Source organism: Anomaloglossus baeobatrachus, chromosome 3, assembly GCF_048569485.1.
Source record: "Anomaloglossus baeobatrachus isolate aAnoBae1 chromosome 3, aAnoBae1.hap1, whole genome shotgun sequence".
Taxonomy (NCBI): Eukaryota; Metazoa; Chordata; class Amphibia; order Anura; family Aromobatidae; genus Anomaloglossus; species Anomaloglossus baeobatrachus.
Window position 1 is genome coordinate 564,917,909 of NC_134355.1, and position 15,624 is coordinate 564,933,532.

General features: G+C 46.3%; 1 protein-coding gene and 1 long non-coding RNA gene across 4 annotated transcripts in view; one reads left to right on the forward strand and one right to left on the reverse strand.

Annotated features, from left to right (window-relative positions):
* LOC142296855 (uncharacterized) overlaps window positions 1-15,624 on the reverse strand; it is a 331,759-nt gene that overhangs the window by 165,523 nt on the left and 150,612 nt on the right. The window contains exon 3 of one of the 2 annotated variants that reach the window (XR_012751713.1): window positions 12,645-12,716. The exons of the other annotated variant lie outside the window; for it this stretch is intronic. This is a non-coding gene — a long non-coding RNA (uncharacterized LOC142296855). Of the gene's footprint in view, window positions 1-12,644; window positions 12,717-15,624 lie in introns of those variants that run through there. 2 annotated transcript variants of the gene reach the window in all.
* The window catches only part of ARHGEF4 (Rho guanine nucleotide exchange factor 4), a 309,794-nt gene that overhangs the window by 141,622 nt on the left and 152,548 nt on the right, over window positions 1-15,624 (forward strand). The window lies entirely within an intron of this gene.

Consider the following 15,624-nt stretch of genomic DNA (forward strand, 5'->3'; position numbering starts at 1 on the left):
TCTATACTATATGTATATCTGCATGTAAGTGGCCAAAACAGTTACCCCCATATATATATATATATTGATATATTTCTTTAATTGCATGCCAGAATCTATAGCTCAAGTTCACTCTATATTGCTGTTATATACTAGCTTGTAAATTATATCTGTATAACACAATAGCCAGAGTACTGAACATAGAATAGTTTTGATCTACACTCTTGCATACTGACAATTCCATGTTTACTGATTATATTATACATGTGGCAATGAGTAGAGTGTAGTCTCTTAACAATTGAAGTACCATGCCCATATTTAATTATATATTTACCCTAATCATGACCAAATGGCAAAAAGGTGGATTAAAGTCTATCAGTCAAGGATATACTCTGCATATAATGAGTTAATTCCACTATTCACCATTCATTATAGCCTCAATCCCTAGGGATAGAAGCCCTGTGATAGATATAAGGTGTAAAGCTAATTATACATGTTGCTATTGTAGATATAATGTGTTTATTTACTAATCCATATGTTGGTGTGCTTGTCTCAGTCCCAACGCGCGTTTCCACCGTTCTTCATCAGGGGACGTGATGAAGAAAGGTGGAAACGCGTGTTGACTGATAGACTTTGATCAATTTTTTGCCATGTGGTCATGATTAGGGTAAATATATAATTAATTATATGGGCATGGTACTTCAATTGTTAAGAGACTACACTCTACTCATCTACTCATTGCCACATGTATAATATAATCAGTAAACATGGAGTTGTCAGTATGCAAGATTTTAGATCAAAACTATTCTATGTTCAGTACTCTGGCTATTGTGTTATACAGATATAATTTACAAGCTAGTATATAGCAGCAACATAGAGTGAACTAGAGCTGTAGATTCTGGCATAAATATATAGATATATATACGGGGGTCACTGTTTTGGCCACTTACATGCAGATATACATATAGATACATATACACATGCAGGTATAACCTTTGCAAAACATTATTTCATTCTTTGATTTACTTTATGACCAGCCACTGAATTACCTAAGATTGATATAATTGAATTGTGTACGATATATGCATGTGTATATGTTTCTTTCTTGTATGCCATTAATTGATGAAGTTCTATAATTTAATCTGTGAGATACAGAAATAATGGTCATACATACTTGATTGTTTCACTATTGCTGTAATAGGTGTGAATTCTTGTTATAGAGGATTCCTTGCTTTTTATATATTTTGTTTATTTTAAGGTTCTAAAAAGAAATTAATTATTTTAACACAAATTAGGAGTTTTGTGCATCTTGTCCCTTTAGTTGGGGTTGTAGGTAATATTATTGGAGTGATGCATTCCTGCTATTTGGTATAGTAGGTCTCGTAATTAAAGACTAATGTGGATTCAAGAGCCTGTCTTTAATGTAGCAAAGGTGCGGATGTACGGCCTCCATTCTACTAATTGTTTGTGGTATTGTGACGCCCTGGGCAAGCCAGGGGTCACAGGTAATGACACCACCACACCCTACACCCCGGTTAGGTACACCTAAGCTAGACCTGAAATCCTTGTTGCCTTCCTCCAGGGGCTGATGTCCACACCAGGGGGTGGAGCCAGGCGGTTGGTCTCCGCCCACCGAGGAGTTCACAGTCCTGGAGGCGGGAAAACCAGGCAGAAGAGTTTTGAAGTTGAGTGGTAGAGGAGCAAGTGAGAGGAGTGGAGAGGGAAAAGTGACAGAAGTAGAGCCTGAAGTTAGTCCGGGTGTGTGCCCTGCGGGCAAAGAGGGGCTCCTCCGGCCCATATCCAAGTCGGGGAGCGGGTTACCGGTGGGAATCCATCGCTACCAACATTACACAAGGTGCAGGGAAAGAGACAGTCACCGTTAACTACCGGGGAAAAGCAACAGCAGCCGTCCGTGGGAACCGTCTTTCCAGCCATGTGTTTTACCGAGAACTGTGTCACCGTCTCAGGCTGAGTGAGTACCACCGTGCCGTACGGCACAACGCTGCCCCCGCGACCCTGCACCTCACCAGGCCCCGCACCCGGCCTGCCATCCACCCCTACCCCATCACTGGGACAACCAACCCCCTACCCACGGAGGGGAGAAATAACAACAAAGCTGCTCCCTGTCACCGCTCCCGGGATCCCCATACAGAGCAGCGGTGGTGTCCACACAATCACCACAACCGTGGGTGGCGTCACGGACAATCTCCCTTACCAAATCCCCTTTTACTGTGGAGCCTGGGATCACAGACCGGGTCACGCCACCGTGATACCCACAGAAGTGACCCCGTGGCCCGGATCTGAGTACCCCCTGGTCCCCGGGCGACACAGCATGGCAGAGTGCTGTACTCGGTTTTGTCCAGTAATTCCATAGGCAATAAGTGGAGCCCAATCTTGGGATCACTGGCAGTCCCAGTAGTCAAATTTCAAGCAATAGGTATTCCCAAAAGTTTGTGATTTCAGGAATGTCCCCTAAAATGCACATGGAAAATGGAGGAGTTAAATGCTAGTCTAAGAAAGGGATGAAGGAATCCTTTCTATTGAGTAAATGCTAGTCTGTCTGTCTCAATCCCACAGGAGACAAATTGCTGGAAAATTCATTGTTGGCTACAAGAGCATAATTATAGTGGATTCAGGGGTAGCAGTCACACCCAGGCCCTGGAGCCTAAGGGAGCCCAAGAAGTCCCTTTGGCCAATATGAAAATACTAATAATTGAGAATTGGGTGCCTTGCTTTAGATTTTGCACTGGGGCCCACGAGCTTCACTGGTTGGCTATGATAAGAAAAGGTTTCAGAATACATAGGCCTCAATGCATAAAAGAGGACCTAGCATCAGGTTAAAATTAGCCAGTTTTGCCCTTACTTAATTCCCGCTGTTTTGCTGATTTGCGTGCAAGAATAGGATGTGCCAAATTCTTTAGTAGGCGCAAATTTGGCACAAGTTCTCAGCGCCATGTGGCTCCTTTTGCCTCTCCAGGAAACATTTTTGGTGTAATGTATTTAAATGAATGAATTTGACCGGTGGACGTAGCCATGCCCCATCCTGGTTCGGCTCGTTCCTAGCGCCACACATTTTGGGGAAGCTGCTCAAAACTAGCAGATAATGCCAAAAGTTGTACTTTTTTGCGGAACTCTGCATTGCACAAGAAAATTGCAACTTTTAAAGGGTTTCACACCAATTTTCTGGCGAGGGCATTTTTATGAATCGACCCCATAAAGCATCACAGGTTATTGTGTATGTGCATGAGTAGCCACAGAGCGGTCAGATGGCCATATGTGTCCTCTGATGACCTCCTGCAGTGCCTACAATGGGCAAGTGACCATCAGATCTGGACCATGAGGCAATGGAGGAATGTGTCCTTCATTTATATCTCGAATTTTTACAACTTGTAAGCTTTCCTTCACTGTTTCCTTGGAGCAGGAATGTGAATGTTTGCATAAAGAGGAATAACAAATGAAAACCCCACCGTAAATATGAATAAACCTCCGTGACGCTCAGAGGCCATTTGTCTATGGGTATAGGAAATGTGATGTACATTGTATACGAATCTCACTGCGGAGACACAACAGTGCGACTTTACTATTTATAACAAGTTAGCATGCATGTATACAAAATGTGGGTGTTACAAGCGACGAGTGGTTTTGTTTTTAGCAATATTAAACAGCCAGTTATAACTGTGTTGAAAACTTGTCAAACCGGTACTGTAGACGTCTCCATAATGACAGAGTACAGCACCGTGTACAATAGCTGTCTCGTGTTTCTCCATACATCTAGAGAGTAAGACACTTCAGTATAGGCGGCACCAAGGAACGCACAACTTTCTCAGGTAAAGCACTTAATATTTCTCCCCAGTTTGTAGATTTATTTCGCACCCTCTACACTGGCTCTAATGGCTTCTCCTTCCTTGATAACCTGGATGCGGTCCATCCACCGGGCGATGTAGATATGGCTGCATCCTTCTCTTTCATTCTCGCATTAGTAATGATATGGGTAGTAATATTTGTTGTGTGATTATCTTGTAGTATTAGATTATCTTGTGGCTTTGCTAGATTGCTTATATTTGTACAGAGATTTACAAAATACAGAATAAAAAATATTGGATTACTGATTAGATGGAGAGATCATTTACTCCAGATTTAGGGAAGATCTTCCGAATGATGTGCTGTTTTCTCTATAGTGGTTGTCGAATAATCATGGAGCCCAAAATGTGGATGTGGCTATTGTTTAATTAACCAAGTCAGAAAATGGTGACTTTACAGTCTCAGTATTTCTCAACTCCAATCCTCAGGACCCACCAACAAATCATGTTTTCAGGTTTTCCTCATTCAGGTTTTCAGGATTTCCTTAATGTTGCACAGGTGATGGAATTATTCTCTGTCTAATACTGAGGAAAACCTGAAAACATGATCTGTTGATGGGTCTTGAGGACTGGAGTTGAGAAACACTGGTCTCTATCCTTTTCATGTGGCTTCAGCTGGGCTCAGACCTGTGGTTCCTATAATAGTCTAGGACAGTCCCGACGTTCTGATCTTAGGAGTCACAACTGTATGGAGGCAGCTGTGATTACATATATGTATCTCTATAGATCCCTGTATGTAAATGCTATGACACGTAACGAAGACAGACAAGAGGCAAGTAAAATGTTATAGAAATGTTATAGGACTGTTCTTTAAACCACCATATAGGACCCCTTGGTCTTCAGTCTGGTTATAAATATCATTAGTTGCCAGGTCTAACATTGGACTATAGGATAATTGTATAAAAATTGAGAATTTGGCTCTTACTATTTACTCTGTGAATGATACATAATGCAGGGTTAATAAATGATAATTCTGTTTTTCTTCGTTTGGTAACACGTAGTGAGTCACAATGTGCCAGGAAAGGTTTCATGAGAAATCATCCACGTATTGCATATATAAATTAATGGGTCAACTCCAGTACTATGTCACCTCTGTTTAATAAAAAGACACCAATAATTAACAGGAAATAATTGTGAAGAATTTTCACCAAATGCATTCAGATACGAGTCACCTATATTAATTGAAAGAGGTATAATATAAATCTCCTTCGCTCTAATCTGTAGTAAGACCCCAAATAACTATGTGATATTTGAAATGTTGGCAATTTCCATGGCTTCTATAGTTATGACCCTGTTGATCATGCAAATAAAGGGGTTTCCCACTAACAAATTTGATTTTAATCAATAGATCTTGTAATAATAATAAGTTCCACATTTTGATGTGTTTAAAAAAAATGTTCCTGTGCTGAAATAATCTTGTATATGTGTCCCTGCTATGTACTGTGTAATGGCCGTGTCTGACCATACAGGAACATGGTCTGATCATACCACATCTCCTGGGCCAGGAAGAATTAAAAGAGAATACAGATATTATAGCATGGGATCATAGCTGATTCTTTTTGTGAGTTAAAATAATTCCCTGTCTGTTTTGAAAAATGTTTTACCTCAAAGAAAGAATTATTTGCAATCCTGTGCTGTAATGTCTGTATACTTCTTCCCCAGCCCAGGAGATGTGGTATGATCAGATCATGTCCCTGTACGGTCAGACACGGCCATTACACAGCACATAGCAGGGACACATATATAAGATTATCTCAGCACAGGAACAAGGAACATTTTTTTTTTTTTTTTAAACACATCAAAATGTGGAACCTAATATTATTATTACAAGATCTGTTGAATACAATGAACTTTGTTTGTCGGAAAACCCCCTTTAAGGGCTTTTTCCAGTCTATAGATTTGGATAGATCATCAATTTCAGATTACTGGGGATCAGATGGCGTCCACAAGAATCAGTTATTCTCAGGAGCAGTCGCATCCATATGTAAGCAGTGAGCGTAACAGGAGCAGTACAGCTCCTTTCACTGGCAACTTAAAGGGCTTACGATATATCTGATGATATGTCGCTGGGGTCACAGAATTCGTGACGCACATCCGGCCTCGTTAGCGGCGACGTTGCATGTGACACCTACGAGCGACCGCTAACGATCCCAAAAGCGGCACAAATCGTTGATTGTTGACATGTCGTTCATTTTCAAAATATCGTTGCTCATTTTGGACGCATGTTGTTCGTCGTTCCAGCACACATCGCTACGTGCAACACCCCGGGAATGACGAACAACAGCGTTCCTGCGTCCTCCGGCAATGAGGTGGGAGTGACGTTAATGCGGCTGCTCTCCACCCCTCCACTTCTATTGCTGGCCCACTGTGTAACGTCGCTGTGACGCCGCACAAACCTCCCCCTTAAATAAGAGATTGTTCACCAGCCACAGTGACCTCGTTAGGAAGGTATGTGTGTGACTAGCGATATTTTGTCATCACGGGCAGCGATTTGCCAGTGACGCACGCACGACGGGGGCGGGTGCGATCGCTAGCGATGTTGCAGCGTGTAAAGCGGCCTTTGATGATATATTGATGAACTATCCTGATCAATAGCAGATATAGTGACCATTTCTCGGTACTGGAGTGCTGCTTCTTTTGAAGTGAATAGAAGCTGAGCTGCAGTACCCCAGAATGGCCACTACACAATGGATGAAGCTGTGCTGAAAACAGTTGATCATTAGGGGTGCAAGACCTCCAACAATGTGATATTGAGGATGAATAAGGATAGGCCATAAATATATTACACCTGGAAAAACCCTTTAAGCTGCCAATACAGTTGTGATTAATAAATGGCAGACTTTTGTTAAATTTTCAATGTAATTTTTCAGTTGTCTTAATTGAAGAGAACGAGGCTATTCTTGTAGCTTTATCAGTATTCACAGTTTTCTTTCAGGACACAGAAGAAGACAGATCAATTCTGTTATTGCTGAAAACATATATGAAAAATTGACCCAACTTTGTAGGGGCTGTCTCAACTTTTTAGAAAGAGTCCTAGTAGATTTGAGGTTTAAAGAGATTGTCCACTACTTTTACATTGATGGCCTATCCTTAGGATAGATCATAAATGTCAGATCGGGCAGGGTCCACTATTCCTTATCCCGCACTCCCGCCTATCAGCTGTTCTTGGTACTGCTGGCGGCAGCAGGCAGCCGGAAATGCTCAGTTCCAGGGCTGCTTCGTCTTCTGATAGTGGCCACGGCAGGGTACTGCATATCTGTCTCCTATTGATTTGGGTGGGAGACAGATGTGCAGTACTCGGCCACGGCCACTATCAGAAGACGGAGCAGCTCCGAAACTGGGCACTGCTGGCTGCCGCCACTGGCACCAAGAAACGGCTGATCGGAGGGGGTGCCGGGTGTCGGACCCCAGCTGATCTGACGTTGATGATCTATCCTAAAGGCTCGGTTACACGCAACGACATAACTAACGATATGTCGTCGGGGGTCACAGAATTCGTGATGCACATCCGGCATCATTAGCGACGTCGTTGCGTGTAACAGATAGTTAACACTCGCTCCTATCAAAAATACTCACCTAATCGTTGATCGTTGACACATTGTTCATTTTCAAAATCTTGTTGGTTGTTGTGGACGCAGGTTGTTTGTCGTTCCTGAGGCAGCACACATCACTATGTGTGACACCCCGGGACCGACGAACAACAGCTTACCTGCGTCCTCCGCCAACGAGGTGGGCGTGTCGATAATGCGGCTGGTCTCCACCCCTCCGCTTCTATTGATTAGCCGCTGTGTGACGTCGCTGTGACGGCACACGATCCTCCGCCTTAACAAAGAGGTTGTTCGCCGCCCACAGCGACGTCGCTAGGGAAGGTAAGTATGGGTGATGGGTGTTAGCGATATTGTGCGCCATGGGCAGCGATTTGCCCGTGACGCACAAATGACGGGGGCGGGTACACTCGCTAGCGATATCACTAGCGATATCATAGCATGTAAAGCCCCCTGTAGGATAGGCCATCAATGTAAAAGTAGAGGACAACCCCTTTAATGATAAATGGATGTTTTTGGGAAGGATTATGGGTGGTTTCATGCAAGGCCAGGAGCAGGACTAGTGTCCCTAAATTGCAAACACCAGTTCCAATATTCCATATTTGTCAAAAAAAATCCATTATTGCGCACGATTGTTCATTATATCTAAAGCCCACTTTACACGTTGCAATTAGTTGTACAATCGCATTTGCAATGTGACACGCCCAGGTTGCATACGGGATCTATGAGATTTCACGTTGGTCGTTCATTTGCTGTCACACGTGCGTTAGTAGTCTATGTTAAATTGGTCAATTTTGTGTGCGATCCTTTAGATCATGTGTTCTGTGACGTATGCATTGGACACCCTTTTTTTTTTATTTATTGACTTGACAAGCGTGTATAATGTGTAGGGATGCGTTTTTACTATGTCATCTGCCGTTCAGCTCTGCTACATGGCCGCTGACAGCAGCCACAGACAGCCATGTAGCAGAGCTGAATGGCAGATGACAGCAGACACAGACAGAGCCGCACTGTCAGAATGAACTCGGGTGAACCTCACCCGACTTCATTGTCATGCCGCGGCTCTGTCTGTGTCGCGCCCTGATTAGCGGTCACCAGTGAAGGACTCACCGGTGACCGCTAATCTCCTAAGTTACTGAAGTTAGCAGCCCTCTCTCATACTCACCGATCCCCGATCCCCGGCGCTGCACGGCGTTCACACTGCTCCGGCGGCTTTTACTGTTTTGAAAAAGCCGGCCGCCCATTAAACAATTTCGTATTCCCTGCTTTCCCCGCCCACCGGCGCCTATGATTGGTTACAGTGAGACACACCCCCACTCTGAGTGACGGGTGTCACTCTGCACCCAATCACAGCAGCCGGTGGGCGTGTCTATACTGTGTAGTGAAATAAATAATTAAATAATTAAAAAAAACGGCGTGCGGTTCCCCCCAATTTTAAAACCAGCCAGATAAAGCCATACGGCTGAAGGCTGGTATTCTCAGGATGGGGAGCTCCACGTTATGGGGAGCCCCCCAGCCTAACAATATCAGCCAACAGCCGCCCAGAATTGCCGCATACATTATATGCGACAGTTCTGGGGCTGTACCCGGCTCTTCCCGATTTACCCTGGTGCGTTGGCAAATCGGGGTAATAAGGAGTTATTGGCAGCCCATAGCTGCCAATAAGTCCTAGATTAATCATGTCAGGCGTCTATGAGACACCCTCCATGATTAATCTGTAAATTACAGTAAATAAACACACACACACCCGAAAAAATCCTTTATTAGAAATAAAAACACAAACATATACCCTGGTTAACCACTTTAATCAGCCCCAAAAAGCCTTCCATGTCCGGCGTAATCCAGGATGCTCCAGCGTCGCTTCCAGCGCTGCTGCATGGAGGTGACCGGAGCTGCAGAATACACCGCCGCTCCGGTCACCTCCACACAGCTAATGAACACAGCCGCGCGATCAGCTGCTGTCACTGAGGTTACCCGCTGTCACTGGATCCAGCGGTGGCCGCGGGTAACCTCAGTGACAGCTCAGCTGATCGCGCTACTCACCTCAGTTGCTGCGTGGAGGTGATAGGAGCAGCGGTGAGTAGCGCGATCAGCTGAGCTGTCACTGAGGTTACCCGCGGCCACCGCTGGATCCAGTGACAGCGGGTAACCTCAGTGACAGCAGCTGATCGCCGGCTGTCTTCATTAGCTGCGTGGAGGTGACCGGAGCGGCTGTGTCTTCTGCAGCTCCGGTCACCTCCATGCAGCAGCGCTGGAAGCGACGCTGGAGCATCCTGGATTACGCCGGACAAGGAGGGCTTTTTGGGGCTGATTAAAGTGGTGAACCAGGGTATATGTGTGTGTTTTTATTTCTAATAAAGGATTTTTTCGGGTGTGTGTGTGTTTATTTACTGTCACTTACAGATTAATCATGGAAGGTGTCTCATAGACGCCTGACATGATTAATCTAGGACTTATTGGCAGCTATGGGCTGCCAATAACTCCTTATTACCCCGATTTGCCAACGCACCAGGGCAAATCGGGAAGAGCCGGGTACAGCCCCAGAACTGTCGCATATAATGTATGCGGCAATTCTGGGCGGCTGTTGACTGATATTGTTAGGCTGGGGGGCTCCCCATAACGTGGAGCTCCCCATCCTGAGAATACCAGCCTTCAGCCGTATGGCTTTATCTGGCTGGTTTTAAAATTGGGGGGAACCGCACGCCATTTTTTTTAATTATTTAATTATTTATTTCACTACACAGTATAGACACGCCCACCGGCTGCTGTGATTGGGTGCAGTGTGACACCTGTCACTCAGCGTGGGGGCGTGTCTCACTGTAACCAATCATAGGCGCCGGTGGGCGGGGAAAGCAGGGAATACGAGATTGTTTAATGGGCGGCCGGCTTTTTCAAAACAGTAAAAGCCGCCGGAGCAGTGTGAACGCCGTGCAGCGCCGGGGATCGGGGATCGGTGAGTATATGACAGAGGGGGATTGACTGACATGGACAGAGAGTGAGGGACAGAGATAGTGACCGACTGACAGAGATTAGTGAATGACAGACATTGTGAGGCGCTTCAGAACGCAGCTTTTCAGCTGCGCTCTGAAGCGGACCTTTTTTAAGCTGCGGTGCAGAGCGCACACCTGCGCACATAGCATCAGACACCAAAATCGTATGAGGGATGTCACACGTTACAATTCACTAGGTTCGTGCTACAAAACGCTCAATTCTAGAGAATGATACGATGTGTTTGCGATCAACGGTTTTGCGTTCAATCCTGATCGCAAGTAGATGTCACACGCAGATACCTCACAAATGATGCCGGATGTGCGTCACTTACAACTTGACCCCAACGACGGATTGTGAGATATATTGAAGCGTGTGTAGCGGGCTTAAGGGCTCAGTATTGTAGTATACAACTAATGATTCTTGCTATTGTTATCAGACTTCCAGAGCAGCAGGAAAGCCACAGAATAAATATAATTATGAGATTATCATGTCTAGTACATTGCATATTAATAAAGTATTACATTATAGAAGATTGTGTAAGTTCTCCTACGTAGGAGGAGTGAGCCATACAGGACTGCAGAGCGGTGTCATTAGATGTGGGCTGGCATGTTCCTGGTACAAGTTCAGACAGAAACTCTGGGATTCCTCACTGAAGAATCTCCGGGGATAAGGAAATGTTCAGAAAACCACAACAAACTGGAGACTAGGTGATAAAAGTTCATTTCAGTGTGTCTTGTGTTATTAGTAGCGCAATTATTAAATGACTACATTTATTCTATGGAACTGCGGCGAGGTCAGAAAATTACACAAAAAATGAACTAGGACAAAATAAAGTGTAATTCAGCGGTTGGCCAGAGACATCCTGCAAAATACAGTATATCTCAAAGTAATGTATTTAAAAGGAATTTATCACCAGGCCTTTGCTTCCTAATCTGAGAGCAGCATAATGTGGAGGCAGAGATCCTGAGTCCAGCGATGTGTCACTTACTGAGCTGCTTGCTGTACTCTTTAAAAAATTATTATAACTAGAGGACTAGTAAACTTGCTGCCATGTAGTCTTCCACATTCAGGAGCTCTGTATAATCCTGCCACACCGCTGATCGGCAGCTTTCTGCCTATGCACAGCGTACACAGAAAGCTACCAAAAAGCGGTGGGGGGATTATACAGAGGTTAGCATTCAATGAACTGATCGCTTTCCAGGAGCCAAAACAAGATATTTGATCAAAACAGCAGCAAGCAGCTCAGTAAGTAACACAGGGCTGGAATCAGAGTCTCTGTCTCTATATTATGCTTCTCTTAGATGGAGTAGCAGAAACCTGGAGACAGATTCCTTTTAAACATGGGAGCATATTGGCGACATATGCCACTGCCTGGTGGTATGCGAAACAGCCTTCTATCAGAGGTATTCATTAGGAAATCCTCTAGGCTGAAACTTACTAATAAACCTTTTGGCAAGGTCTGTAACATTCTCTACATTAGGCTGGGGCCACACAGGGACTACTGCGATCCCCTCGCATGACACTCGGCTCACGCTGGCAGTACAGCAGGAGCCAAGTGTCATGCGAGTGTCCCTGCGACTGAAGTCCGATCGTGCGAGCGGACCTCAGCTGCGGGGGGCGGGCCGGCTCTGCAGAGGGGAGGGAGGGATTTATCTCCCTCTCTCCTCCGTAGCCGGCTATTGCCATTCTCGCCCTGCACTCACGGTACACCGGTGTACCGTGAGTGCAGTGCGATTTTTCTCTCGTTCCATAGACTTGAATGGGTGCGAGAGAAATAGTCTCGCATTACACCCGCAGCATGCTGCGATTGTTTTCTCTGTCTGATTAGGGCTGAGAAAATAATCGCTCATGTGCGCTGACACACAGGCTAATATTGGTCCGAGTGTAATGTGATGTTTTATCGCACTCCACTTGTATCAATTTTCATGCCGTGTGGCTTAGGCCTTAGGATATCTATACCTCCTTGCTCAGCCATCCTTTTCTCCTGTGCGCGCTGTACTGTTAGGGCCAGATGGACGGGTAGACCCTGGAGGTGGATCCACTGGGCCGAACTCCCGGAAGAGGGAAAGGAGTCCGGTAGCCGGAGCACTGTAGGTAGCAGGACAGTCCGTGCACTGGGAGAAAATGGAGAAGTCCCTGGGACCACGAGGTCACTGATGGTGGTCCGGGTGACGGAGCTCAGGTTCGGAAGCCGTGATGGTGTCAGGCGGGGTCCGGAACCGTTGGAGCGAGATGACGGGTCACCGCAGGGATCCGAGATGGTACGGACTGTCAGGATGGCAGATGGACAGCGTTCGGGGTTCGAGGTACCGCAGAACCGGATGGCGATGCAGGATCGGCTCTAGAAGATAGAGAGGTAAGTATCTCACAAAACACAAGGAGACCTGACTCCTAGCTTGGGAAAACACGAAGAACAGGCCCCGCTCCCTTGGACATTAACCCCCTATATACCCTGTACCTATGTGCATCATTTCCTGTAATTTGACACTGGCCCTTTAAGAAAGGGTCAGTGACCGCGCGCGCGCCCTAATGCGCATGCGCGCGGCCCGGGTGCCAGAAGCCAGGGAAGGAAGCTGAGAGGAGGACGCAGGGGAGCCGGCCAGGACCTGGGAAGCCGTCGGGCGCCGGGAGCGGAGACCAGGGGGCCTGGGAAGGACGGGCACCGGAGGTTGGAGAGCGGGGAGCATGGCAGGTGAGCCGGGGAGCGGAGCTGAGGACCCGGGGAGCGGAGCAGAGGACCCGGGGAGGGGAGCCGAGGACCCAGGGAGCGTGACATGTACTCCCGTCCATGCAATGGCTGCTGATGGAGGAACATGGACACGTCAGCCTCCTGCATTAAAATCACCTGCAGTCTGCGTGTTTTACTGGCAGACGCAGTGATTTCATGGAGGAGACTGGAGGTTCACTGGACAGGGACTGATATAAGCATATTTTTTGAATAGCAGTGTAGACTATGTTTGTCATATATACGAATAAAATTAATATATTAACTAATTAAATATCATTCACCAACATGAGCTCTCCCCAAAAATTGGAATTTTTTGATTTTGGGGTCATCTCCCTGTAACTTTTTAATGGGCTTTCTGGTTAATGGGAATTTTTCAGTAGAATTTTTGTATCCCCATCAGCATCTGCTAGGTCAAAATAAATTCAGATGATACTCATCCTCCCTGTCACGCTGTACTCTAAGATGTACAATAGCAGTACAGCGCAGTAATGTGGGACTGAGAGGATTCCTGAAACTATCTGAGAAGGTAGTTAGCTAGTAAACCACTAGGGGGCGTAAAAGTGGAGGAAACGTATGAGCAGGGAATTCCCTAGCAGAGGTAATACTAGTCAAGCCCACCAGATGGCAGTAGAATCGTCAGAAAGCCGTGTCACAACATGAGGTCTTGTAAGTACACAAGGGCAAAGTCTAAATGTAGTCAGAGGGAAGCAAATAGTCAGTAGCCAGGAAATCAGAGCCTAGAAGCGAGGGGGAGTGGGAAGACAAGACAGAATAAAGGTAAACAGATAAGGAACGAACAGGTAGACAGCGGGAGAGACACTGATGGAAACAGACAACAGAGGAGGTTAACAGGTCAGGTGAACACGGAGGTCAGGAGGGGGCAGGGCAGACAACAGGTCACTCAAGAGCAGAACACAGCAGAGCCAGAAGTATCACTGGTGAATTTCAAGAGAAACAGTGCCTTAATAAAGCAGCCTGACCTCCAGAACGAGGCAGAAAGGATTAACCCCTAACGTGACCTGCATCAGAAGGGAAACTAAAAAAAAGGCTCAGCTCCAGCTGAGCCAGGAGTCAATTATGACACTCCCCAGGTCAAATGCTGCCTCTCCACCGCTGCTTTGGTCTTTTTTGACATTATGCAGCATTGATCTCACAACTACACTGCTACTGCGACATGTGACCACTGCAGCCAGTCACTGAGCTCTGTGCCACATGCGCACAAGTGATAGCCTGAGCACTGTAAGGTCCACACAGTGGCGTAATTAGAGTTTAATGGGCCCTGGTGTAAAGTTTGGAGCTGGGCCCCCAACATCCACGTACACAGACACTCGGGGTATGAGATAATGACGCTGACACTTGGCTCTTTCCCTCAGCACCTGGGTTTTCTATGATCTGAAATCCCTCTATCAGCACCTAGCGTCCTATGATCTGATATCCATCTTGTCCTTGGCACCCAGCTTCCCCATGCTCTGCTATACATCTTTCCCTCAGCACCCAGCTTTCCCATATCAGAGCATGGGAAAGCTGTGTGCTGAGAAAAAGATGTGTAGCAGAGCTTGGGAAAGCTGGGTGCTGAGGGAAAGAACCTTTTACCCTCAGCACAACACTTTCCCATCTCATGCTTGTATCTTTATCCCCCTGTATATAGCTCTCCAAATACTATAATGGCCCCCACATAGCCTTCCATATAGTATAAAGGGTCCTACATAACCCTTCATATATTAGAATGCACCCCAATAGTCTTCCATGTATTATAATGCATTTCCTGTAGTCCTCCATGTATAAAGTAGCCCTCATAGTCCTCTAATTATTATAATGCATCCTCCATGTATAATGCACGCCTATAGTCGGTGTATAAGGTGTCCTTCATATTGCATTATGCAGCCCCATAGACCTACATGTATAATGCAGCCCCATAGACATCCATGTATAATGCAGCCCCATGCGCCTCTGGCCACCGTGTGCTCACTGATTAAAAAAAAACAAACAACGAGTCCTCACCTCTCCTCGTTCCCTCGCTTCTTTGGTCAGAGTGTCCTCCCATCCTGTGCTCTTTGCTCTGCAGTCTCAGCACAGCAGTTGCACCGAAGTCATGTCACTGCGCTCGATTGTACTGAGACATCGAGCGCAGGCACAGGGGGAAAATGATGAAGCATGGAGCCGAGCGCGCCGCTTGATGCCTCATCATTGGTGTGTGTGATGATGGGCGAGGGGGCCCAGTGCCGCTGCTGACACAGAGTTCCCCTGACTCATGGGCCATATAGCACCCGTGTGGTCTGCCACAGAACAGCACAGCTCCTCTCTCACAGACAGGAGCCAGCTGCTGATCATGATGGCGACCTCTGCTACGGCAGTCGTTACATCCCTGTATCCACGATCAGGACCTGCCACGTCCTTGATGCGGCAGGTCCTGACCTTCGGGGCTGCAAGTCTCCTGCGCAGGAGAATGCAGGAGACCACAGCTGCTCATGCCTACGATCAGGATTCGGGGTGCTGCAGTCTCTCGCTTGTGTTCAGAGAA